Here is a 27,385-nt window from a genome sequence, read left to right on the forward strand (position 1 = left end):
ATTTTATCTCCTGCTCTCCAACTTTGTGTGTCGGAAAATCCGATGGAAAATGTCCGATGGAGCCTACACACGGTCGGAATTTCCGACAACACACTCCGATCGGACATTTTCCATTGGAAAATCTGACCGTGTGTACGGGGCATTAAAGTGCAACATAATGAAAAATGGATAGTGAAAGCCTAGTATGTCCACACCATCAAAGAAGAATAAAAGAAAGAAAGCAAAGCATTCCTGAGCTTATAATTTCAAATTCTTTTTCAAAAAGACAAGGATGTCTACATTGTCTGGGGAGAGTGTGGACCTTGTTGCAGTCACTATGTTATATACCCCTGTTGAAGATCGTTTTGATCGAAACGCGTAGGGTGGTTTTATTTACCTCATACACTGCTTTTATTCGTGATCACGTTTTAATTTTTGCTCCCTGTACTGCGATTTTTTAGTAATAAAAATACGGAGTTACACTATGTGGAAGTATCCCTTTTTTCTCCACATGTTCTGATTCATCAAGGAACTATTGATCTGTGGACACCATCTCTGACCCAGTTCTAGTGGACCAGAAGGGACATCCATAGCCGAGAGAGGCTCTACCCTTGCCTCCACCATAGAGGCTCTACCCTTGCCTCCATCACCTCATGTTTTTGCCCCTGGTGGCACAAAGTCTTACTGATTCTATGCTTATGGCAATAGAGTCCAACTCAGTTGGTAAGCGTATTCCATCTTTTTACTTACCTTGAAGACTTCTGAGTACATCGTTGAGAAGTTGCATGTATTGCCACATGGATCATTTACCCTGATTGTGGACTTTTGTGTTGACAGCCACACGGCATTATTTGGGACATTATATGCACGTGCACATTAATCACTTATACATGTTGATTTAGCGCTACATTTATTTAATATTTGGTAATCATATTTGACAGGGAAGCCAAAATGCTCCCTTACAGGGGATTTAAATGATGTGGGGCGTTCAAGCTCCTCCGTTCCTCCGCTCGCCATGACCACACTGTGTGTGTGGACTGATTCCTTCCCCAAAGTAGAGGCAGGATGTGGAAGCGCTTCAGTAGCCTGGAGGACGTTCCAGGGGAGGACGAAACAGTGGGCAGTCGGTCGCCTGACTCGCCAGTCAGGGAAGGCAGGGGAGCTCACCTGGAAAAAAGGAAAGAAACTGCGCTAAGACCTAGAAGCGATCTTGTGCGGCCGACGACACAAAAATCGCCTAAGACTCAGTGGAAGCAGCAATCCTTCTGCAAAACCTCAATACAGTGAAAAAAAATATAGAAAAAATAGGATTGCGCTAAACGTAATACTACAATAGTGAACGACGTAAACGTAAACACATGAATTGACAAGAACACCAAAAATATTAAAAATAATTAGAAAAATATATGGATAATCTAAAAGTCAATTTGGATAAATGTGCAAAATGCAATTAATTGAATTTGCAAAAACCTGTGAAAATTCCACCACCATATAGTCCCCACTGTAATATCCAGTTATCCACAATCTCCCCCACTGTAATATCCACGTCATCTCCCCCACTGCTGTAATATCCACGTCATCTCCCCCACTGTAATATCCATGTCATCTCCCCCACTGTAATATCCACGTCATCTCCCCCACTGCTGTAATATCCACGTCATCTCCCCACATCATCTCCCCCACTGTAATATCCACGTCATCTCCCCCACTGTAATATATCCACATCATCTCCCCCACTGTAATATATCCACAATCTCCCCACTGTAATATATCCACAATCTCCCCACTGTAATATATCCACAACCTCCCCACTGTAATATATCCACAATCCCCCCCCACTGTAATATATCCACAATCTCCCCACTGTAATATATCCACAATCTCTCCCACTGTAATATATCCACAATATCCCCCACTGTAATATATCCACAATCTCCCCCACTGTAATATATCCCCATGTCCCCCACTGTAATATATCCACATGTCCCCCACTGTAATATATCCACATGTCCCCCACTGTAATATAGCCACATGTCCCCCACTGTAATATAGCCACATGTCCCCCACTGTAATATAGCCACATGTCTCCCACTGTAATGTAACCACATGTCACCCACTGTAATATAGCCACATGCCCCCCACTGTAATATAACCACATGTCCCCCACTGTAATATAGCCACATGTCCCCCACTGTAATATAGCCACATGTCCCCCACTGTAATGTAGCCAGTCCACATGTCCCCCACTGTAATATAACCACATGTCCCCCACTGTACTATAGCCACATGTCCCCCACTGTAATATAGCCACATGTCCCCCACTGTAATATAACCACATGTCCCCCACTGTAATATAGCCACATGTCCCCCACTGTAATATAGCCACATGTCCCCCACTGTAATATAGCCAGTCCACATGTCCCCCACTGCTGTAATATCCACGTCATCTCCCCCAATGTAATATCCATGTCATCTCCCCCACTGTAATATCCACGTCATCTCCCCCACTGCTGTAATATCCACGTCATCTCCCCACATCATCTCCCCCACTGTAATATCCACGTCATCTCCCCCACTGTAATAGCCATGTCATCTCCCCCACTGTAATATATCCACATCATCTCCCCCACTGTAATATATCCACAATCTCCCCACTGTAATATATCCACAATCTCCCCACTGTAATATATCCACAATCCCCCCCACTGTAATATATCCACAATCTCCCCACTGTAATATATCCACAATCTCCCCACTGTAATATATCCACAATCTCCCCCACTGTAATATATCCACAATCTCCCCCACTGTAATATATCCACATATCCCCACTGTAATATATCCACATGTCCCCCACTGTAATATATCCACATGTCCCCCACTGTAATATATCCACATGTCCCCCACTGTAATATAGCCACATGTCCCCCACTGTAATATAGCCACATGTCTCCCACTGTAATATAACCACATGTCACCCACTGTAATATAGCCACATGCCCCCCACTGTAATATAACCACATGTCCCCCACTGTAATATAGCCACATGTCCCCCACTGTAATATAGCCACATGTCCCCCACTGTAATGTAGCCAGTCCACATGTCCCCCACTGTAATATAGCCACATGTCCCCCACTGTAATATAACCACATGTCCCCCACTGTAATATAGCCACATGTCCCCCACTGTAATATAGCCACATGCCCCCCACTGTAATATAACCACATGTCCCCCACTGTAATATAGCCACATGTCCCCCACTGTAATATAGCCACATGTCCCCCACTGTAATATAGCCACATGTCCCCCACTGTAATATAGCCACATGTCCCCCACTGTAATATAGCCAGTCCACATGTCCCCCACTGTAATATAGCCAGGCCACATGTCCCCAATGTAATATCCTCAGACTCCCCACTGTATACATTACAGTGCTGTTCGTCTTACCTTACAGTTAAGAGAAGCCGCCAAGCCAGCCGCCGGACCCACGAGTTGGGGGCGGGGTGATGATGTCAGCACGCAGCTCAGCGCTGCTGGGTGTACAAAGATGTCCACGGCTCCGGAGCTAGGCCGAAGCCGTGGCCTTTCCTAAAACCCGAGGCCGCGGAGCTCTCCGCGGATCGCGGGTGTGCCGATCCGAACAGGTTGGCCCGTTCGGATCATGGATCGGTGACGATCCGTTGCACCCCTAGTTATTATATATGCTGGATATGAAAAAATGGAAAAAAGGAGGACAAGCTAAGCCCACAGAGCACCAATGTGCACGCATGGGAAGTATCCATAAATACAATGAAAATTATATAACATATGTAGGTATATATAAATAAAGCGATAACATTATTAAACATAGACGTACATGAATGGGCAGGCGGTAGGCATGCTGAAAATGATAAATATATAAAACAGAATGGGTCTACATACAAAACATATATGATATAAATAATTAAGTGGAATAATATAATAGCTCGCAATATGCTGGGATAAAATGTGGTAATAAAACGCATATGTATATGCGTTTACACGCATATAAAATGCATACAAACGCACACACATACCAAATTTATTAATATGGAAATTAGTACCATAAAAACATGTATATATAAGAGATATCATTAAAAAAAAGGAAACAAAGATAGGCGGAAGTATACTAACAAAGATGAAAGGTGGGTTTATATGATGGTGGAAATTTGTATACCGTCATTCATTCCAACAAGTGAAAGGACATCTAAATGATAAATCCAGTAAGTTTCTCTAGCACAGAGTTTTTTTAATTGCTCTGCAGCTGGAAGAGAATTGGGGATTTGTTCAATCACCCAAACTTGAAGCCCTTTCGTGGATTGTTGGTGGGCTTGGGTAAAATGTTTAGGCACGCTGTGGGCCACTTTTAATGGGTCAATGCCACTTTCGATTGACCTCCTATGCTCCCCAAACCTGGTCCTGAGAGCTCATATAGTGCGGCCTACGTATAGTAGGCCGCAAGGGCAGGTAAGTCCATAAACTACAGTGGGGCAAAAAAGTATTTAGTCAGCCACCAATTGTGCAAGTTCTCCCACTTAAAAATAAGAGAGAGGCCTGTAATTGTCATCATAGGTATACCTCAACTCAACAAATTATTTATATCATATATGTTTTGTATGTAGACCCATTCTGTTTTATATATTTATCATTTTCAGCATGCCTACCGCCTGCCCATTCATGTACGTCTATGTTTAATAATGTTATCGCTTTATTTATATATACCTACATATGTTATATAATTTTCATTGTATTTATGGATACTTCCCATGCGTGAGCATTGGTGCTCAGTGGGCTTAGCTTGTCCTCCTCTTTCCAGTTTTCATATCCAGCATATATAATAACAGTTTTTACTTTACTACTTTATATATGTCCTTTAGTTCATTTAGACTATATATACATATTTTTCTCCCCTACCAGTATTATACATACTCAGTCCGGACCAGCATACTATATCCATATTTTTTATTTGCATATTATAGTATTATAGTATTTACATCTTAATTTGGTTTGTCTACTAATTTCATTATCACTTCCAACCTCCCCCTCATTGCCTCATCCAGCTCCGCCCTTGTGTCTTTTTTCTTTATTTAAACCCTCTCTATGGTATTCAGACTTTGTCTGCTGAGGAAGGAGCGCGACTTGAAGAGCATCCAAGTGCGCACGCTCATGAAACGCGTCCATTTTTGATGACGTTGTCCCCCTGCTGCCAGCCATCCACTGTGTTTCAAGCCTCGTTCTGAGGCCACTCTTCCGGAGCCGGCATTTACATCATTCGGAAGATCCCCGGTCATCGTACACAGCACAGATCTTGTCACAGGGTGTGGGAACGTCATCTCGACCTTTCTGATACCATGCTTTTCATTTTTATACTACATGTGAGTTGATCTTGCGTTGTCTATTAAATTGATTTTAAAAAACGACTGCACCCAGAGGCGCCTCTCCACTTGTGCTTTTTTTCAGCTCTTTGGAATATGGTTTCTTCCCTAAATTGATGGCAGCCTTGTGTGCTTCCTGTGGACGTCTTTTGCCTCTCCCAACACCACTACGTAGCTGATTTGCCTGTGTATGCCAGATGGACTATATTGTCAATTACTAGCAGATTTATATTGGGACTTTTATGATCTCTGTGTTGATGCGCCTATACTTGTGTTCATGAGCAGTGACAGTGCATGCATCAGTGGTACTGTCCCTCTTGTCTTCCTGTTGGAGCACATGCTTTGTGGAATAATGGACAGGGAACTTGAGGCAGAACAGAGGGAGGAAGAGGAGGACTTCCTTACCTCTCAAGGCCCCCTTTATCCAGACAGTATTCCTGCGGGCCCGCCAATCACACAGGAAGAGGAGGAGGAGGAGGATGAGGATTGTGTCAGCATTGAGGTGGAGCCTGGCACTCAGCAGCAGTCTTCAAGGGTTTGTTTTCAGTTCCCAGAAACCCATGGACTTGTACATGGCTGGGAGGAGGTGGCTGTGGATCATGTCATCCTTAGTGACCCAGAGGACTCCGGATCAAATGCCTCAGAAAACCTTCGCTGCTTGGCCTCCCTGATCCTGCAAAGCCTGCGAAAGGACCCTTGAAATTGTGGTATCAAGGTGAGGGATCATTATTGGCTGGCAACCCTTCTTGATCCACGTTACAAGGGTAAGGTTGCGGAACTTATCCAGCCTTTGCAGAGAGAGCAGAGGATGAAAAATCTTCGGGAGGCCTTGCAGAAAGGTTTGTGCAATGCGTTTCCAGAGCTTGGGAGGTTACAATTTCCTGGTCCTCCTGGACAACGTGTTGCTGAGGCTTTGGTCAGTCACGAAAGTAGCAGTGGAGAAGGTAAACGTCTGACCGATGCGTTCAGACAATTCTTTAGCCCGCAGCCCCAAGGTCTGATCGGTTCCAGCAACCATCGCCAGCGTCTGATTTACATGACACAGGAATACCTAGGGGCAAGATCAACTGAAAATCCACTGGGTTACTGGGTGTTGAAGATGGATCACTGGCCAGAGCTTGCACAATATGCAATTGAGTTACTGGCCTGTCCTGCATCCAGCGTTCTTTCTGAATGCACATTCAGTGCTGCTGGAGGCTTTGTAACCGATCACAGAGTGCGCCTGTCCACAGACTCAGTTGATCGGCTCACCTTCATAAAAATGAATCAGTCTTTGATCACCAGCTACCAAGCACCTGATGCTGATGTAACCGATTCATTTTTCTATGAATGTGAGATCCCTTGAAGACTGCCTATGCTGAGTGACTATCCTGTTATGCTGAGTGACTATCCTATTCCTCCTCAATGTTCATGTTGATAGCTTCTAAGAACATTTTTGTTTCAGGGCACCCCCACCAGTGCCTAAGGCCCAATATTTCTGCCCCTGTTTAACAGGGGCATGTAATTCCAATTTTTGCTGTAATATTTTGCAGCAGGGCTCGCTCTTGCACTCAACTAAAGTATCTGTGAGGGGTTGCAGTGTTGTGGCACCACCACCAGTGCCAAAGGCACAATTTTTCTGCCCCTGTTTAACAGAGGCATGTAATTAAAATGTTTGCTCTAATATTTCATAGCAGGGCCTGTTCCTGCGCTCAGAAAGAGTATCTGTGAGGCTTTACGGTGTTGTGCCACCACCACCACCATCACCGCCGCCTAAGGCCCAATTTTTCTGCCCCTGTTTAACAGGGGCATGTAATTACAATATTTGCTCTAATATTTCATAGCAGGGCTCATTTCTGCGCTCGACAACAGAATCTGTGAGGGGTTACAGTGTTGTGGCACCACCACTGCCTAAGACCCAATTTTTCTGCCCCTGTTTAACAGGGGCATGTAATTACAATTTTTGATCTAATATTTCACAGCAGGGCCCATTCCTGCGCCAAACAAGAGTATCTGTGAGGTGTTACAGTGTTGTGCCACCACCACTGCCTAAAACCCAATTTTTCTGCCCCTGTTTAACAGGGGCTTGTAATTACAATTGTTGATATATTTCGCAACAGAGCCCATTCCAGCACCCTGCTGTAAATGTGAGGGCTTACAGTGTTCTGGTACCACCAGAACACCTAAGGCCAAATTTTACGCAGAGTGTATAGGGCAGGCTGTATAATATATACAGGCAGTCCTCTATTTTCAAACATCCGACTTACAAACGACTCCTACCTACAAACAGAGGCGACAACAGGAAGTGAGAGAAAATCTTCCCCTAGGAATGGAAATTCTCTCCTGTAAGAGTTAATATGGGAAAAAGGTGTCTTTATCACCAATTCTTCTTTCCCTAATAACCCCAAATTTTCAAAATCCAAATGGCATTGGGACAGAAAGTGAGGTGAAATCTTCTGAACACGGGCACAGACAGCAAAAAAAAATGTTACAGGGATGATGACCCTGCGCTATATATAACCCAAAAGCTTAAACATAGATTTTGGGGCTGGAGCTACATTTAAAAAATGTACCTGTTCCAAATTACTAACAGATTCAACTTAACAAACCTACAGTCCCTATCTTGTTTGTAACCTGGGGACCGCCTGTATACTGCTGTTCAAAGTATATAGAGGGCCCCAAGCCTTTTTTTTTTTTTATTTGGGTGCGGGGTTCCCCTTATTATCCATACCAGATCCAAAGGGCCCATTAATGGGCTGGGGGGGGGGGCAACATTACATTACAGCTGCAAGCAGTTTTAAATGACTTTTTTTCCTTTAGAATGTCATTTTGTGCAGGGACTATTCTAAACACAGGAACCACGTGCCACTTTACAAGCATACTATAGACACCCCCCAGTTACGGTATTTTTCACTTTAAGCATTATTAAAATCACTGCTCCCAAAAAAACATCCAATTTAAAAAAATTTTTGGATACATGTCCCCTGGGGCAGGACCCCAAACACTTTTTAGGACAATAACTTGCATATTAGCCTTTAAAATTCGCACTGTTGATTTTTCACGTTCGAGTCCCATAGACTTTAACGGGGTTCACATGTTCGCACAAATTTTTGGTCTGTTCACATGTTCTGCCGGGGGGTGTTCGGCTCATCCCTAGATATAACCAGTATTAAACTAAGGGTTATAAAAAGAAGGTATCCAAACAGAGTAACAGGATTACAGGAAATAACTCCATTTGACCAACAGGTGGTGATAGAACATAACTATAGATATGGCACAGAGAAAAGAGTCACTGGCAAACAAACAATGTGGAACATGAACTGATAATTTAAGGCAAAGTTCACCTTTTCAGGCAGAATTTCACTTTTCATAATAAATAGAAGACTTTTCTAATGTAGTTTCTGCCCAAGCTATCCCAATGTATTTATTTCTTACTTACCTATTCCATTGCAGCTTTGACTCTGTACATCTCAGTTCAACATTTTAACCACTTACAGACTGCCCGCCGTCGTTTTACATTGCTACTTTGAAGAGAAATACTGTTGTTATGTCAGCATCTAGCTGCCATAACCCGGTATCCTCTTCTTCAGGGAGCGGTGCTCTTCAAGATAAAAGTGGTGTCTGCAGCGGACTCCCGCTGCTCACTGGTGCCCTCCGCCGTCTACCGGAGCCATCGGCAGCGACGGAGGTGATCGTGTCCTGTCCCTGGCTTGGCATGGAAACGAGTGAGTGGAATATGGCCCCCATGCGTCACCATAGCACTGCAGGGCGGAAGCGACATCAAAACGTCACTTCCGCCCATAGCTCCTTTTTCAAATGACAAAAAAAAAAAAAAAAAACATTTTTAATTGCATTTTAGTGTACATTTTAGTGTGAAGATGAGATCTGAGGTCTTTTTGACCCCAGGTCTCATATTTAAGAGGTCCTGTCATGCTTTTTTCCTATTACAAGTGATGTTTACATTCCTTGTAATAGGAATAAAAGTGACACATTTTTTTTTTAAAGAACAATGTAAAAAAAAATAAAATAAAAGCTAAAATAAATAAGAAAAAAAAATAAGCAAACACATACGTGAGCAGTGCCCGCATATGAAAACAGTGTTCAAACCACACATGTGAGGTATCGCCGCGATCGGTAAAGCGAGAGCAATAATTCTAGCCCTAGACCTCCTCTGTAACTCAAAACATGCAACCTGTAGAATTTTTTAAACGTCGGCTATGGAGATTTTTAAGGGTAAAAGTTTGTCGCCATTCCACGAGCGGCCGAAATTTTGAAGCATGACATGTTGGGTATCAATTTACCCAGTGTAACATTATCTTTCACAATATAAATAAAAAAAATTGGGCTAACTTTACTGTTGTCTTATGTTTTAACTCAAAAAAGTTTATCTTTTCCAAAAAAAGTGCGCTTGTAAGACCGCTGCGCAAATACGGTGTGACAGAAAGTATTGCAACAACTGTCATTTTATTCTCTAAGGTGTTCGAAAAAAATATATATAATGTTTGGGGGTTCTAAGTAATTTTCTAGCAAAAAAAAAAATGTTTTTAACTTGTAAACACCAAATCTCAGAAAGATGCTCGGTCCTCAAGTGGTTAAACAATGCATTCTAAGCCCATCACTTCCTGCGGCATCATGTGGCCATCCAGGAAACTTTATATCCAATCTTGCACTGCTTTACCGCATCACAAAATAGGGTGTATTTTACTTCTGTGGACCCCACACCTCCCTCATTACTATACCACCACTTATTTATTTCCACCCACTTTCCTACTTTTTCCTTTAAGGTGGTCTCACACTATACAAACTGATTGTACAATCTCCTTTAGATCTACTATATAGAGGAAGGACCTGTCTGATTTGATACAAATTGAATGGATTATTCAGGTGGGTCCTCCTATTTCATAGTTTTGGTAAATCTGAAGGAAATTGTACAGAAAGTGTACAATCAGATTGCATGGGGTATGGCCAACTTTCACCGTGACCTGACCCACCCTGCAGCCATGGATGATACTTTCAGGGGTTATCCGGGATGAGCGGTGGGGGCCCATCTTTTTATCCAGAGGGCGCCGCATTGAAGGAAGGGGGGGGGGCACAGCCGCTGACAGGAGAACTGACAGCTATTTGACTGCTTCTGGGGCCTGGCCGGAACTACTGGAGGGATACCCGTGATGATCATCAGTCAGAGCCTAGCAGAGAAGGGAGCAGAGGAAGTTTTCTTTTGCTTTCGTGAGATCGACTGCACTGGCATCCCTTCACATGGGAGAAACCGGCCCAGAAGAAAAGTGAGAGCGGAGGATTCTTCTACACAGGATTCCAGATGGATCAAGCAGCCAGGTAAGGAGCACTAGTGCCCCCTCCCCACCGTCTGCCAGCCCCCCAATCTGTCCCCACTAAGCATCAAGACCCCCATCTCTCTCTACTGCACACCAGGACCTCCCATCTCCCCCCACAAAGCACCAACCCCCCCCACTAAGCACCAAGACCCCCCCATCTCCCCCCACTAAGCACCAAAACACCCCATCTCCCCACACTAGGCACCAGGACCCCCCATCTCCCCCCACTAAGCACCAAGACCCACTAAGCACCAAGACCCCCCATCTCCCCCACTAGGCACCAGGATCGCCCATCTCCCCCCACTAAGCACCAAAACCCCCATCTCTCCCCACTAAGCACCAGGACCCCCTATTCCCCCCCCCCCCACTAAGCACTAGGACCCACATCTCCCCACACTAAGCACCAAGACCCCCATCTCCCTCCACTAAGCACCAAGACCACCCATCTCCCCCCACTAAGCACCTGGACCCCCATCTCTCCTCACTAAGCACCAATACCCCCATCTCCCCCACTAAGCACCAAGACCCCCCATCTCCCCCCACTAAGCACCTGGACCCCCATCTCTCCCCACTAAGCACCATTACCCACATCTCCCCCCACTAAGTACCAGGATCCCCTATCTCCCCTCACTAAGCACCTGGACCCCCTATCTCCCCCCACTAAGCACCTGGACCCCTATCTCCCCCACTAAGCACCTGGACCCCCTATCTCTCCGCACAAAGCACCAAGACCCCCATCTCTCCCCACTAAATACCAGGGCCCCCTATCTCCCCCCAATAAGCACCAGGACCCCCATCTCCCTCCACTAAGCACCAGGACCCCCATCTCCACACAGAGAAGCACCAGGACCCCCATCTCCACACAGAGAAGCACCAGGACCTCCATCTCCCCCACTAAGCACCAGGACCCCCATCTCCCCACACTAAGCACCAGGACCCCCATCTCTCACCAGTGCTCCCTTTTGTCCCCCTTGAAGACAAAGCTGCATTATTTTAGGCAGGTATGCAGGGTCAGGGGCGGGGATGGGGGCCTAATCAGGTAGGCTGTAGGGGGCCCCATGATTGCCCCCTACCCACTGCACCGATCACCTTTGACTGTCTCCCTGTGTCTTCCTCCAGCCCCCTATATCTTCCTCTGGCCCCCTGTGCCTTTTTTTATGACACTGTGCATTGCTCTACTGACACCATTCACTGACCCCCAAAAAGCATTTATTTTGAAAATATGAAAAGAGAATGCTAAAAAATGTAACTGTAAAAAAAAAAAAAATAAAAAATAATAACTACTGACACCGTCCACTGCCCTACTAACACCATCCTGCACATACTACCCACCGCCGTACACTTCACACCACTCTCCCTGCACATACTACCCACCACCATACACTTCGCACACCATACACTTCGCACTTGAGGGTGTGCCAACCACCCTCAAGCAAGGCATCATCAAACCCCTGCTAAAGAAACCCAATCTTGACCCTAAGGACCCTAACTACCGCAGACCGATAATTAGAATGTCATTTTGTGCAGGGACTGTTCTAAACACAGGAAACACGAGCCACTTTACAAGCATACTATAGACACCCCCCAGTTACGGTATTTTTCACTTTAAGCATTATTAAAATCACTGCTCCCAAAAAAACATCCATTTTTAAAACTTTTTTGATACATGTCCCCTGGGGCAGAACCCCAAACACTTTTTTAGGACAATAACTTGCATATTAGCCTTTAAAATTCGCACTTTTGATTTTTCACGTTCGAGTCCCATAGACTTTAACGGAGTTCACGTGTTCGCACAAATTTTTGGTCTGTTCACATGTTCTGCCGGGGGGTGTTCGGCTCATCCCTAGATATAACCAGTATTAAACTAAGGGTTATAAAAAGAAGGTATCCAAACAGAGTAACAGGATTACCAGAAATAACTCCATTTGACCAACAGGTGGTGATAGAACATAACTATAGATATGGCACAGAGAAAAGAGTCACTGGCAAACAAACAATGTGGAACATGAACTGATAATTTAAGGCAAAGTTCACCTTTTCAGGCAGAATTTCACTTTTCATAATAACTAGAAGACTTTTCTAATGTAGTTTCTGCCCAAGCTATCCCAATGTATTTATTTCTTACTTACCTAGTCCATTGCAGCTTTGACTCTGTACATCTCAGTTCAACATTTTAACCACTTACGGACTGCCCGCCGTCGTTTTACATTGCTACTTTGAAGAGAAATACCGTTGTTATGTCAGCATCTAGCTGCCATAACCCCGGTATCCTCTTCTTCAGTGAGCGGTGCTCTTCAAGATAAAAGTGGTGTCTGCAGCGGACTCCCGCTGCTCTCTGGTGCCCTCCGCCGTTTACCGGAGCCATCGGCAGCGACGGAGGTGATCGTGTCCTGTCCCTGGCTTGGCATGGAAACGAGTGAGGGGAATATGGCCCCCATGCGTCACCATAGCACTGCAGGGCGGAAGCGACGTCAAAACGTCACTTCCGCCCACAGCTCCTTTTTCAAATGACATAAATAAAAAAAAAAACATTTTTAATTGCATTTTAGTGTAAATTTTAGTGTGAAGATGAGATCTGAGGTCGTTTTGACCCCAGATCTCATATTTAAGAGGTCCTGTCATGCTTTTTTCCTATTACAAGGGATGTTTACATTCCTTGTAATAGGAATAAAAGTGACACATTTTTTTTTTTTAAAGAACAATGTAAAAAAAATAAAATAAAAGCTAAAATAAATAAGAAAAAAAAAATAAGCAAACACATACGTGAGCAGTGCCCACATATGAAAACGGTGTTCAAACCACACATGTGAGGTATCGCCGTGATCGGTAAAGCGAGAGCAATAATTCTAGCCCTAGACCTCCTCTGTAACTCAAAACATGCAACTTGTAGAATTTTTTTAAACGTCGGCTATGGAGATTTTTAAGGGTAAAAATTTGTCGCCATTCCACGAGCGGCCGCAATTTTGAAGCATGACATGTTGGGTATCAATTTACCCAGTGTAACATTATCTTTCACAATATAAATAAAAAAAATTGGGCTAACTTTACTGTTGTCTTATGTTTTAACTCAAAAAAGTTTATCTTTTCCAAAAAAAGTGCGCTTGTAAGACCGCTGCGCAAATACGGTGTGACAGAATGTATTGCAACAACTGTCATTTTATTCTCTAAGGTGTTCGAAAAAAATATATATAATGTTTGGGGGTTCTAAGTAATTTTCTAGCAAAAAAAAAAATTTTTTAACTTGTAAACACCAAATCTCAGAAAGATGCTCGGTCCTCAAGTGGTTAAACAATGCATTCTAAGCCCATCACTTCCTGTGGAATCATGTGGCTAAGGATGAGCTCCGGCGTGTTCGCATGGCGCACGTGCCGAGCCCGCCAGGAAGTCGGCACGGCGCAGCGCTAATCACAGGCAGGGAGACATTTCCCGATCTCTGCAGCCGCACATCGGGAAATGTCTCACTGCTTGTGATTAGCGCTGCGCCGTGCCGACTTCCTGGCGGGCTCGGCACGTGCGCCATGCGAACACGCCGGAGCTCATCCCTACATGTGGCCATCCAGGAAACTTTATATCCAATCTTGCACTGCTTTACCGCATCACAAAATAGGGTGTATTTTACTTCTGTGGACCCCACACCTCCCTCATTACTATACCACCACTTATTTATTTCCACCCACTTTCCTACTTTTTCCTTTAAGGTGGCCTCACACTATACAAACTGATTGTACAATCTCCTTTAGATCTACTATATATAGAGGAAGGACCTGTCTGATTTGATACAAATTGAATGGATTATTCAGGTGGGTCCTCCTATTTCATAGTTTTTGTAAATCTGAAGGAAATTGTACAGAAAGTGTACAATCAGATTGCATGGGGTATGGCCAACTTTCACTGTGACCTGACCCACCCTGCAGCCATGGATGATACTTTCAGGGGTTATCCGGGATGATCGGTGCAGGGGTGGGGGCCCATCTTTTTATCCAGAGGGCGCCGCATTGAAGGAAGGGGGGGGGGGGGGGTACAGCCACTGACAGGAGAACTGACAGCTATTTGACTGCTTCTGGGGCCTGGCCGGAACTACTGGAGGGATACCCGTGATGATCATCAGTCAGAGCCTGGCAGAGAAGGGAGCAGAGGAAGTTTTCTTTTGCTTTCGTGAGATCGACTGCACTGGCATCCCTTTACATGGGAGAAACCGTCCCAGAAGAAAAGTGAGAGGGGAGGATTCTTCTACACAGGATTCCAGATGGATCAAGCAGCCAGGTAAGGAGCACTAGTGCCCCTTCCCCACTGCCTGCCAGCCCCCCAATCTGTCCCCACTAAGCATCAAGACCCCCATCTCTCTCTACTGCACACCAGGACCTCCCATCTCCCCCCACTAAGCACCAGGACCCCCCATCTCCCCCCACAAAGCACCAACCCCCCCCCCCACTAAGCACCAAGACCCCCCCATCTCCCCCCACTAAGCACCAAAACACCCCATCTCCCCACACTAGGCACCAGGACCCCCATCTCCCCCCACTAAGCACCAAGACCTACTAAGCACCAAGACCCCCCATCTCCCCCACTAGGCACCAGGATCGCCCATCTCCCCCCACTAAGCACCAAAACCCCCATCTCTCCCCACTAAGCACCAGGACCCCCTATCCCCCCCCCCACTAAGCACTAGGACCCTCATCTCCCCACACTAAGCACCAAGACCCTCATCTCCCTCCACTAAGCACCAAGACCCCCCATCTCCCCCCCCTAAGCACCTGGACCCCCATCTCTCCCCACTAAGCACCAATACCCCCATCTCCCCCCACTAAGCACCAGGATCCCCTATCTCCCCTCACTAAGCACCTGGACACCCTATCTCCCCCCACTAAGTACCTGGACCCCTATCTCCCCCACTAAGTACCTGGACCCCTATCTCCCCCACCAAGCACCTGGACCCCCTATCTCTCCGCACAAAGCACCAAGACCCCCATCTCTCCCCACTAAGTACCAGGGCCCCCTATCTCCCCCCAATAAGCACCAGGACCCCCATCTCCCTCCACTAAGCACCAGGACCCCCATCTCCACACAGAGAAGCACCAGGACCCCCATCTCCACACAGATAAGCACCAGGACCTCCATCTCCCCCACTAAGCACCAGGACCCCCATCTCCCCACACTAAGCACCAGGACTCCCATCTCTCACCAGTGCTCCCTTTTGTCCCCCTTGAAGACAAAGCTGCATTATTTTAGGCAAGTATGCAGGGTCAGGGGCGGGGATGGGGGCCTAATCAGGTAGGCTGTAGGGGGCCCCATGATTGCCCCCTACCCACTGCACCGATCACCCTTGACTGTCTCCCTGTGTCTTCCTCCAGCCCCCTATATCTTCCTCTGGCCCCCTGTGCCTTTTTTTATGACACTGTGCATTGCTCTACTGACACCATTCACTGACCCCCAAAAAGCATTTATTTTGAAAATATGAAAAGAGAATGCTAAAAAATGTAACTGTAAAAAAAAAAAAAAGAAGAAGAACTACTGACACCGTCCACTGCCCTACTGATACCATCCTGCACATACTACCCACCGCCGTACACTTCACATCCCTCTCCCTGCACATACTACCCACCACCATACACTTTGCACACCATACACTTCGCACTTGAGGGTGTGCCAACCATCCTCAAGCAAGGCATCGTCAAACCCCTGCTAAAGAAACCCAGTCTCGACCCTAAGGACCCTAACTACCGCAGACCGATAACAAGCCTCAACACCATCTCCAAGATTATGGAGAAAGTGGTAGTACAACAGCTACAACGCCACCTGGACACACATCAACTCCTGGACCCTCTGCAATCAGGCTTCCGCCCAGGCCATGCCACAGAAATTGTGCTTCTCAAAATATGGTATGATGCCCTCGAAGCAGTAGATGACGGAGAATCATGTCTCCTGGTACTGTTAGACCTCAGTGCAGCATTTGATACAGTGGACCACAATACTCTACTTGTCCGCCTCACAGAAGTAGCAGGAGCCTCAGATTCTAGTCTAAAATAGTTTGCATCCTTCTTAGAGAATTGCTCTCAGACAGTGAAACTAGGAGCCTTCACCTCTGAAACCCGGACAATCTCCTGTGGAGTCCCTCAGGGTTCACCCTTGTCACCAGTGCTATTCAACATCTACATTCGCCCACTCCTCAAAATCATCAAAAATTCTGACCTGTTTTCACTCATACGCTGACGACACCCAAATCTACTTTCGCATCACCGGACAAAAAGACCACCATCAGCAATTAGAGAAATGCCTCACTCTGATAGATGACTGGATGACCATTAGCTCCCTTAAACTCAACAGGTCAAAAACAGAACTTCTTCTCCTACACGCTAACCAAAATCCCAAAACCAAGACACCATGGACACCTCCCACCATCTTTGGACAGACCATCTCTCCAAGCACCAAAGCCAAGAGTCTCGGAGTCATCTTTGGCTCAGAAATGACAATGGATGCACAAATAGGATCAGTAGTTAGCGGATCTCACCAGCTCCTCTGCCTGCTACGCAGACTCATCCCCTTCATCCCAAAAGAGGACAAAGCAGCAGTAGTCGGAACAATCATCAATTCCCGACTCGACTACACAAACTCGCTCTACATAGGATTACCCCAATATCAGCTTGCGCGCCTACAGGCCATCCAAAACGAAGACTGCTAACAGGAAAAAAACCCTGGGAGTCCATTTCCCCATCCCTGAGGAGCCTACATTGGCTAACCGTAAAGAATCGGATCACATTCAAGACCCTCTGCCTCACCCACAAATGCATACAAGGTAACGCCCCTCAATACCTCCGAGAGAAAATAAAACACTACACACCCAATCACAATCTGCGATCATCTAACCAAAACCTCCTCCTCGTTCCCAAATGCCGCTACAAAGCAAAGGGAGAACGAAGATTCGCAGTCCAGGGACCTCGGCTATGGAACACTCTTCCGACTCACATCCATATGGAAGAAAACTCAAGACCTTCCTTTTCTAAGAAGCTGACAACACAAAATACATTTAGCGCCTTGAGGTGATTCAGTTCGCATTTGCAGCACTTTACAAATCGTTCATTAATTCATTCATTCATTCCTCTCCCTGTGCATCCAACCCACCACCATACACACCCCACACCCCTCTCCCTGCACATTTTACCCACCACCATACACTTCACACGCCTCTCCCTGCACATTCCACCCACCACCATACACCCCTCTGCCTGCACATACTACCCACCGCCATACACTTCACACTCCTCTCCCTGTACATCCCACCCACCGCCATACACTCTGCACTCCATTCCCTGCACATATTACCCACCGCCATACACTCCATACCCCTCTCCCTGCACATCCCACCCGCCACAATACACTCCACACCCCTCTCCATGCACACCCCACCCACCACTATACACTCCACACCCCTCTCCCTGCACATACTACCCACAGCCGTACACTTCGCACTCCTCTCCTGCACATAGTACCCACCTCCATACATTTCGAACTCCTTTCCTGGACATCCCACCCACCACTATACACTCCACACCCCTCTCTCTGCACATACTACCCACTGCCATACACTTCGCACTCCTCTCCCTGCACATACTACCCACCACCATACACTCCACACCCCTCTCCCTGCACATACTGCCCACCACTGTACACTCTGCACTCCTCTCCTGCATGTTTTACCCACCACCGTACAACCCATCCTCCTCTCCTGTTTATACTACTCGCCGCCATACACTCCGTACTGTATATTCCCTGTTTAACATTACCACATTCTGCACAATGCAAGTCATCTCAGACACTATTTAATCACACACCCTTTAAGCCACGCCCAATAGTTAGCACAATTTAAACCACGCCCACTTTTTGCAGTGGCACGCTGCACACACCGCATTCCTTTATCCATGCCTGGGGCCCACTCTTGATCTTGCACATGTGCCCACTCATTTCATTATATGCCCCTGGATTGGAGCCTCCATTATTGTGGGTAATGGAGTTAAAAGTTCCTGCGCCCAGAGCTGGAGAAGGTGGGGAAATTGGACTAGTTCTTTGCTGATCTTCTTGAGAGCCACACCATGGCCTTGAAGAAGTTTTAATATTTTGTGATGTAGATGCCTTGGCTTGTCTCTCATGCCTCTTTATCAGATGTCATAGACTGCCACGCTGGAATCGGTTGGCACAGTGTATGCCAGGACTTTCTTTCCACGGTGTCTGATACTTGCCTTGTTAATGTGTGTACCTTGCCCTTGATGAGAACCCTATCTCCAGGTTAAAGGTTGGCATATGGATAATCTGACTCTTCTTGTTCTACCCAAGACTGAACTTTTACAAACTGCTGCACCTCTGACAGCTATTGCTTCCACTCTCTAATCCAGAATGTCAGCTTGTGTATGTCCAGGCTTTTCAGTGGGGACATTGCCCCAAAGATTGGTGGATTCCCCTAGGGTGTGGCCAAATATAACATGGTAATGTGAGCAACCTTGTCATCATGTACTGCATGGTTATACTTCCAGATAACTATGGCAAGGTAGTGAGTCCATCTACTCTGCTTCTTTAGCTCCTTAAACATCAGGGTTCTGTTGAACCTCCTGCATTTCCTGTTACTCTGTGGGTAGTAAAGAGTGGTGTGTGTTTTCCTCATGCCCAGTGAGCAGCACCATTGAATTTTTTTTTTTGTGGGCAGCCATATGAGAGACAAAAATAATTCCATGCCACCTGTGTTGTGGTCTTGGTGGTCTGGTTGTGCAATACTACTGCAAACTCAGTGAAATGGTCCACCATGACAAGAGTGTTGTAATATCCATCTTCAGATGGGTCAAATGTTAGGAAATCAATAGTTAGTGATTCTATTGGAGCTAACAAGTTCCAGTTCATGGGTGGCAATCAAGCTTTTGCACCTTTTGACAATGAACAAATCATGCAGTGTCGGCAGACCTGTTCAGTCTGCTGGAACAGTCCCATGCTCATGGTTTGCCTAATAAACTACATCTACACTTCAGTGTCCTGCTCCTACATGGATTCTTTCAACCACAGGGAAAGCATGGGCCTTTGACAGTATGACTTGCCAAGTTGCCATTAAGCCCTGTGGTACAGTATAATGTTTTTTCAGGACGAATCAGGACTGTTCATCCATTTTACCAGTCGGGACACCCACCGTTGCTCCTGAGTGCCCAGATTAGCAGTCTGGAGGTACACTAGCGGGTTATTTTTGGTCCAGACTTTGAATTCCACCCCATTTTTCACTAAACGTCTGGTACCTTCCCACACCAGGAGTAATACCCCTAGCTTGAATGAGCTCTAGTTTTCAGGGTTTTTCTTGGTGGCGTGTAAACTGTGACTAGGGTAGGCAATTATTGTTTCTTGTCCATCATGTACCTGTGAAAGCACTGTCCCTAAGGCTTGGGTACTGCCATTGGTTCTAGTCTGGAACACAAGAGAGAGGTCTACGAAGGCCAGTATTGAAACTGTCTATCTATTGTTGTAGTCAAAAGTCCCCTTTTGTTCTGGCACCCATCGACCTATCGGTGGCCTCCTTTTTGGTCTTTCTCTTGCAGGAGTTTTGGGTTGGGGCAGCGTGGTGAGCATAGTGCTTAATAAAGCCTAGGTACTAGCAGGTCAGGCCTAGAAAAGCCCTGACATCCATTTCAGTTGATGGGGACTTTAATTCTTGGATAACCAGAATGTTCTCAGGGTTGGATAGCATGCCCTATTTGAAAATTATGTTCCCAGGTACTCAAACTCACTCTTGAGAAGCTGGTATTTTTATCTCCAGCACTGCAAAATGAATATGATATTCAATCTAAGGACAGATGATTAATGTAGCCTTTACTTCTTGGAATCACTCTGCCCTTGCGCTCAGGCATGCAGGCAGGCGGTGTGTTTAGCTGAAATAGCCCTTTCTCCCCTCCTCCAGATGAAAAAAAAAAAGCCCAGGAAGACTACTGGGATATATGAGTTAATTTTGGCCTACGCCAAAAACCTGGAAGAAACCTGGAAGACAATTTGAAAATCCGAAAATTCAAAATAATAACTAACTAATAATAACTAACAATTAAATTATAGGTATTGGAATTTCTATTCAAATTTGGCTGTTAGTGAACGTAACGAATATGACTTTATCAGAAGTTACGAATTATCCGAAATAACAAATGCCGCATCAATAATATTAAAAAGTTTATATTATTATTATTATTATTTATTATTATTATTTCGTTACATTCCATTCATTTAGATGGGGCATTCGTTATTTCGGATTATTCGGATAAATTTGTATTCATTACGTTCACTAACAGCCAAATTTGAAAGAAAATTCCAATACCTCTAATTAAATAGTTAGTAATAGTTATTAGTTTAGTTAGTTATTATTTCAGATTTTCTAATTTTTGGGTTTTGAAATTTTCGTTCTTATTTTCGGTTTTTCGTTCTTTTGAATTTTTGGATTTAGAATTTTCGAATTTTCGATTTTCAGGTTTTCGAATTACTGAATTTTCAATTCTTTGGATTTTTGAATTTCGGAAAAATTTGTTAAAGGGGTTTTCGTTATTTCGAATATTTCCGAATGAATGAATTTGTCTAATTTCGTAGAAAAACTAATTTGGAACGAAACAAATTGCACATGTCTAATGTCCAATTCCAGGAGCGCAGCTCAGGAATAGGGATGAGCTGAACACCCCTGGTTCGGTTCGCAGCAGAACATGCGAACAGGCAAAAAGTGTGTTCGAACACGTGAACACCGTTAAAGTCTATGGGACACGAACATGAAAAATCAAAAGTGCTAATTTTAAAGGCTTATATGCAAGTTATTGTCTTAAAAAGTGTTTGGGGACCTGGGTCCTGCCCCAGAGGATATGTATCAATGCAAAAAAAAAGTTTTAAAAACGGCCGTTTTTTTCGGGAGCAGTGATTTTAATAATGCTTAAAGTGAAACAATAAAAGTGAAATATTTCTTTAAATTTCATACCTGGGGGGTGTCTATAGTATGCCTGTAAAGTGGCGCATGTTTCCCGTGTTCCGAGACCAAAATGACATTTCTAAAACCCCGAACCAAAATTTAAAACAAAAAAAAGCGTGGGGGTCCCCCAAATTCCGCTCAAGGCCCTTCAGGTCTGGTATGGTTATTAAGGGGAACCCCACACCAAAATTTAAAAAAAAAAGGCGTGGGGGTCCCCCTCAAAATCCATACCAGACCCTTCAGGTCTGGTATGGATTTTAAGGGGAACCCTGTGCCAAAATATTTAAAAAAATGGTGTGGGGTCCCCCTCAAAATCCATACCAGACCTGAAGGGTCTGGTATGGATTTTAAGGGGAACCCTGCGCCAAAATTTTTTTTTTAAATGGCGTGGGGTCCCTCCAAAAATCCATACCAGACTCTTATCTGAGCACGCAACCTGGTAGGCCTCAGGAAAAGAGAATGGGGACGAGAGAGCGCCCACCCTCCTGAACCGTACCAGGCCACATTCCCTCAATATTGGGAGGGTGCTTTGGGGTAGCCCCTCAAAGCACCTTGTCCCCATGTCGATGGGGAGAAGGGCCTCATCCCCACAACCCTTGCCCGGTGGTTGTGGGCGTCTGCGGGCAGGGGGGCTTATCGGAATCTGGAAGCCCCCTTTAACAAAGGGACCCCCAGATCCCGGCCCCCCCATGTGAAATGGTAACGGGGTACAAATGTACCCCTACCATTTCATAAAAATTGTGTGATAATGGTAAAAAAAAGACAATACACACCTTGGGACAAGTCCTTTATTAAAAAAATAAAAAAATAAAACTGTCCCACGAAGTTTTCTTCTTCTCTCGCTCAGACGGACCGAAAAAAAAAAAAGGCCACATGCCGCCTACGATCTGTCTCCATGGGAGGCACCCGCTGTAATGACCAGCCTCTCAGGTGACAGCTCTGTGAAAACTGAGGGCGGGGCCACACTATAACGTTGCCGGGTGACCCCACCCCCTCTGACACACGGGGACATCCCTATGGCTTCCCTGTAGCGTCAGAGGGGGCGGGGCCACCCGGTTACGTAACGGAGTGACCCCGCCCCCTCTGACACTATGGGAAAGCCATAGGGATGTTCCCGTGCGTCAGAGGGGAGCGGGGTCACCCGGCAACGTCATTCTGTGGCCCCGTCCTCAGATATACAAGAGCTGTCACCTGAGAGGCCAGTCATTACGGCTTGTGCCAGATTGTAGGCAGCGTGCAGCTTTTTTTTTTTTTCCTTTTTCTGTCTGTCAGAGCGAGAGAAGTAGAAGAAGACTTCGTGGGACAATTCTATTTTTTAAATTTTTTTAATAAAGGACTTGTCCCAAGGTGTTTATTGTCTTTTTTTACCATTTTCACACATTTTTGTGAAATGGTAGGGGTACATTTGTACCCCGTTACCATTTCCCACAGGAGGGGGCCAGGATCTGGGGGGCCCCTTGTTAAAGGGGGCTTCCAGATTCCGATAAGCCCCCTGCTCGCAGACCCCCCACAACCACCGGGCAAAGTACCCTCCCAATGTTAAGGGCATGTGGCATGTTCAGGAGGGGGGCACTCTCTCCTCCCCCCCCTCTTTTCCTGCGGCCTGCCAGGTTGCGTGCTCGGATAAGGGTCTGGTACGGATTTTTGGGGGGACCACACGCCATTTTTTTTTATTTTGGCACAGGTTTCCCCTTAAAATCCATAAAGGTCTGGTATGGATTTTGAGGGGACCCCCACGCCATTTCTTTTTAATTTTGGTGCGGGGGTTCCCCTTAATATCCATACCAGACCTGAAGGGCCTGATATGGAATTTGTTTTTTTTTTTTAATTTTGGTTCAGGGTTCCCCTGTGGGGGAATCCCATGCCATTTTTATCAATTAACTTTTATGTGTATTGCCGGTACCGACAATTCATTATAGCCGCGAGTACTTTTAAATTACTTTTTTTCCCTTCAGAGGCGTATCTAGTGAAAAGGGCGCCTATGGCAAGCACTGAAACTGCGCCCCTGTCAAAACATTTGAAACCCATCTTTCAGATAACCTTAACAAAAAAAGACACCTGACAAGGCAAAATTTCAAAATATAAAATTGTAGGATATTCGTGATGATGACACCCCCCTATTGTAAGTAGAGTTATTTTATTTCTTGAGGGGGTGTTACCATCACTTATATATTGCAACTTGTTATCAAAAATCTTTTGAGGGAGGGTGTCAATGTCACTAATATGCTGCAATATTATATTTTGATATTGTTATTTGTTGGAAAGATATCAAGTTGTATATTTGGATTACAGGACACCACACATAGAGTACTGTATTTATTGGCGTATAACACGCGCCGGCGTATAACACTCACCCCAAGTTTAGGAGGGAATTTTAAGGAAAAAAACTTTTAGGAGTAAAGTTTAACCGCCTGCCGACCGCTGGCCGTCAATTGACGGCCAGGCGGCGCAGCTCTCGTTGCGGGCGGACGTCATATGAGGTCCTCGCTTTCTTAAGCCACCAGGGGGCGCGCGCGCCGCCGCCGGCGATCGCACGCGCGCGCCGTGTCACTAAGCACCCGGTGCGCGTGCCCGGCGGCCGCGATGTCCGCCGGGCACCCGCGATTACCGGTAACACAGCAGGACCGTGGATCTGTGTATGTAAACACACAGATCCACGGTCCTGTCAGAGGAGAGGAGACCGATGGTGTGTTCCCAGTACAGGGGAACACCGATCGGTCTCCTCCCCTAGTGAGTCCCCGCCCCCTACAGTTAGAATCACTCCCCTAGCAACACAGTTAACCCCTCCATCACCACCCAGTGTTAACCCCTTCACTGCCTGTCACATTTATACAGTAATCAATGCATTTTTATAGCACGGATCGCTGTATAAATGTGAATGGTCCCAAATATGTGTCAAAAGTGTCCGATGTGTCTGCCGCAATATCGCAGTCACAATAAAAATCGCAGATCGCCGCCATTACTAGTAAAAAAATTTAAAAAAAAAAATGTTATAAAACTATCCCCTATTTTGTAGACACTATAACTTTTGCACAAACCAATCTATATACGCTTATTGCGATTTTTTTTTAACCAAAAATATGTACAAGAATACATATCGGCCTAAACTGAGAAAAAATTAGTTTTAAAGAAAAAAAAATTGGATATTTATTATCCCAAAAGGTAAAAATTATTGTGTTTTTTTTAAAACTTGTCACTCTTCTTTTGTTTATAGCGCAAAAAATAAAAACCGCAGAGGTGATCAAATACCACTAAAAGAAAGCTCTATTTGTGGGGAAAAAATGATAACAATTTCATTTGGGTCGAGTGTTGTATGACCGCGAAATTGTCATTCAAATTGCGACAGCGCTGAAAGCTGAAAAATGGCTTGGGCAGGAAGGGGGCGAAAATGCACAGTATTGAGGTGGTTAAGGAAGAAAAACTTACATTAAAATGCCCATCAATGCAGCCTTATCGGTGTCCATCTGCAGCCTCGTCAGTGTCAGTGCAGCCTTTCTCCAGTGTCTATTGCAGCCTTGTCAGTGCAGCTTTGCCCCAGTGCAGAATTGTCAGTGCAGCCTTGTCAGTGCAGCTTTGCCCCAGTGCAGCCATGTCAGTGCAGCCTTGTCAGTGCACCCAGTCCCGCCCTATGATGGACATCACACAGGTCAAATAGCAGGACTGGGCGGGACTGTAAGCGGCGCCGAGAAAAGCCGAGGACTCTCGGGTATGTGTATCTCGGCTCCGCCAAGTCCCTGCAGTCTCGGCGCCATATTTGAATTTACACACGGCTGTATATGTCGGCGGCAATCGCCGCAATTGCCGCGATCGCTCCGATCACACAAAATTGGCGGAGATCGGACTATAACACGCACCCACGATTTTCAGGGGAAAAAAGTGCCTGTTATATGCCGATAAATACGGTATATGGTATTCAGAGGGAGGGCTCCACCGTCACTTAAAGTGGAAGTAAACATCCTCTACTGCCTTTTACATATAGGTAAGTCTATAATAAGGCTTGCCTATAGGTACAGTAAATATCTCCTAAACATGTACAGTTTAGAAGATATTTACATTACATGGAGCCAGTGACATCACTGGCGCATGCGCTTTGAAGGAACGGCCACCGGTGCTGTTCCTTTAGAACCCTGTGCCATAAATGGTGACTCCCGCATGCATGCACGGGAGTGACTTCATCATGGCTCAGGCCAGTCACAGAGCCTGCGAACCCGGAAGCAAGATGAGTAAAAATGAGAGCGCCTTCTGCGCTGACTTCTGGGTGCGGGAGGGCTTTGTTTTAAGGTAAGTTTAACATAATGTGCTAGTATGTGATCCATACTAGCAGATTATACCTTTACCTTGCATGGTAAAAAAAAAAAGTCCAGCAGTATACAACCAGTTTAAATTATGCAATTACATTTAAATTGAAACACTAAGGTGAAGAAGGAAGCACAGCATTGTATTTTATTGTAATATTTACAGTGTTTATACTGATTATGGCAAGAGGGAAAAAAGGGAGGGGGGGGGAGAAGATGGAAGGGGAAGGAGAGAGAACTGGGGGGGAGGGAAGAGAGGAGAGAGAGAGAAGAGGGGGGAAGAGAAGAGGAATACAGAATACATCAGAAAGTACAGAGAGAATAAAGAGAGGAGTATTGTAGTAAATGTCTCTTCCTGTGCACATTCTCCACATTACCTTCACCTGAATGCATTCTTCTACTTCTCTTACTCATTTCTCCTCCCTCTCTGCCCCCTCCCCAGTCCCCACAGCAGCTCCTCTCTTTCTCAATCTCCAGGCTCCAGCATAGCTCCAGCACTCTGTACTTCTTAATCAAAGGGGGTGGCTTGAGAAGGGGGCGTGTTACAGCAGTGCCCATTGGCTCAGTAAGCAGCAGGAGGTGGATCAGTTCCTGCTGTTAACTCTTTCTTGTCCTGTGGCAGCCGTTCCTATAATATGAGGTTGCTGGTTCCTTTCTGCTGCTTCAATGACAGAACAGGAGGGGGGAAGCTGCAGGGCGCTGCTATACACACAGAGCCACTGGAAGAGAAGAGCTGCAGTGTCAGGACTGTGAAGCTGGAGAGGGAGAGCACAGCGCAACCCCCGGCTCCTTTCCCCTCTCCTGCACGGCAACTTATTTTGCAAATAGCCTAGGAGGACACCACTGCCTAAACTCCTCTCTCCCTTTGTGCACTGCAGTCAGTGCCTCACATGATTCTTGTGCATGTCGGAGAAGATGCAGGGAGGAGGTGGGCGGAGCTAAGCAGTGGGGGCTCTGAATGCTGATCTCCGCCTCTCTCCTCCGTGATGTCACTGGTTGTTAGATGCCAGGCGGGCCGTGCCTATCAACCAGTTTGGCCAGTGAGCCAGGGGCCAGTGGTGAAGGACCTAAAGTACTCTCTGCTGGCCAGGATCCCACCCCAGGCTGACAGTGAGTAACAGTGGTGATATCAGGGCCATTTTAAGAAGAGATTTCTGCAAGTGCCTTGCTGCCCAGCCACTCAGGAGCGCCCCCTTCATATGGCGCCCATGGCACTTGCCATATCTGCCATACCCTGGATACGCCACTGTTTCCCTTAGAAATGTCATTTTGCTCTCGGACTGTTCTAAACACAGCAAACATGCGTCACTTTACAGGCATACTATAGACACCCCCCAGGTACGAAATTTAAAGGAATATTACACTTTTATTGTTTCACTTTAAGCATTATTAAAATCACTGATCCCGAAAAAATGGTTGTTTTTAAAACTTTTTTTTTTTGC

Source organism: Aquarana catesbeiana, linkage group LG01 (genome assembly GCF_042186555.1).
Source record: "Aquarana catesbeiana isolate 2022-GZ linkage group LG01, ASM4218655v1, whole genome shotgun sequence".
In the NCBI taxonomy this organism is placed as follows: Eukaryota; Metazoa; Chordata; class Amphibia; order Anura; family Ranidae; genus Aquarana; species Aquarana catesbeiana.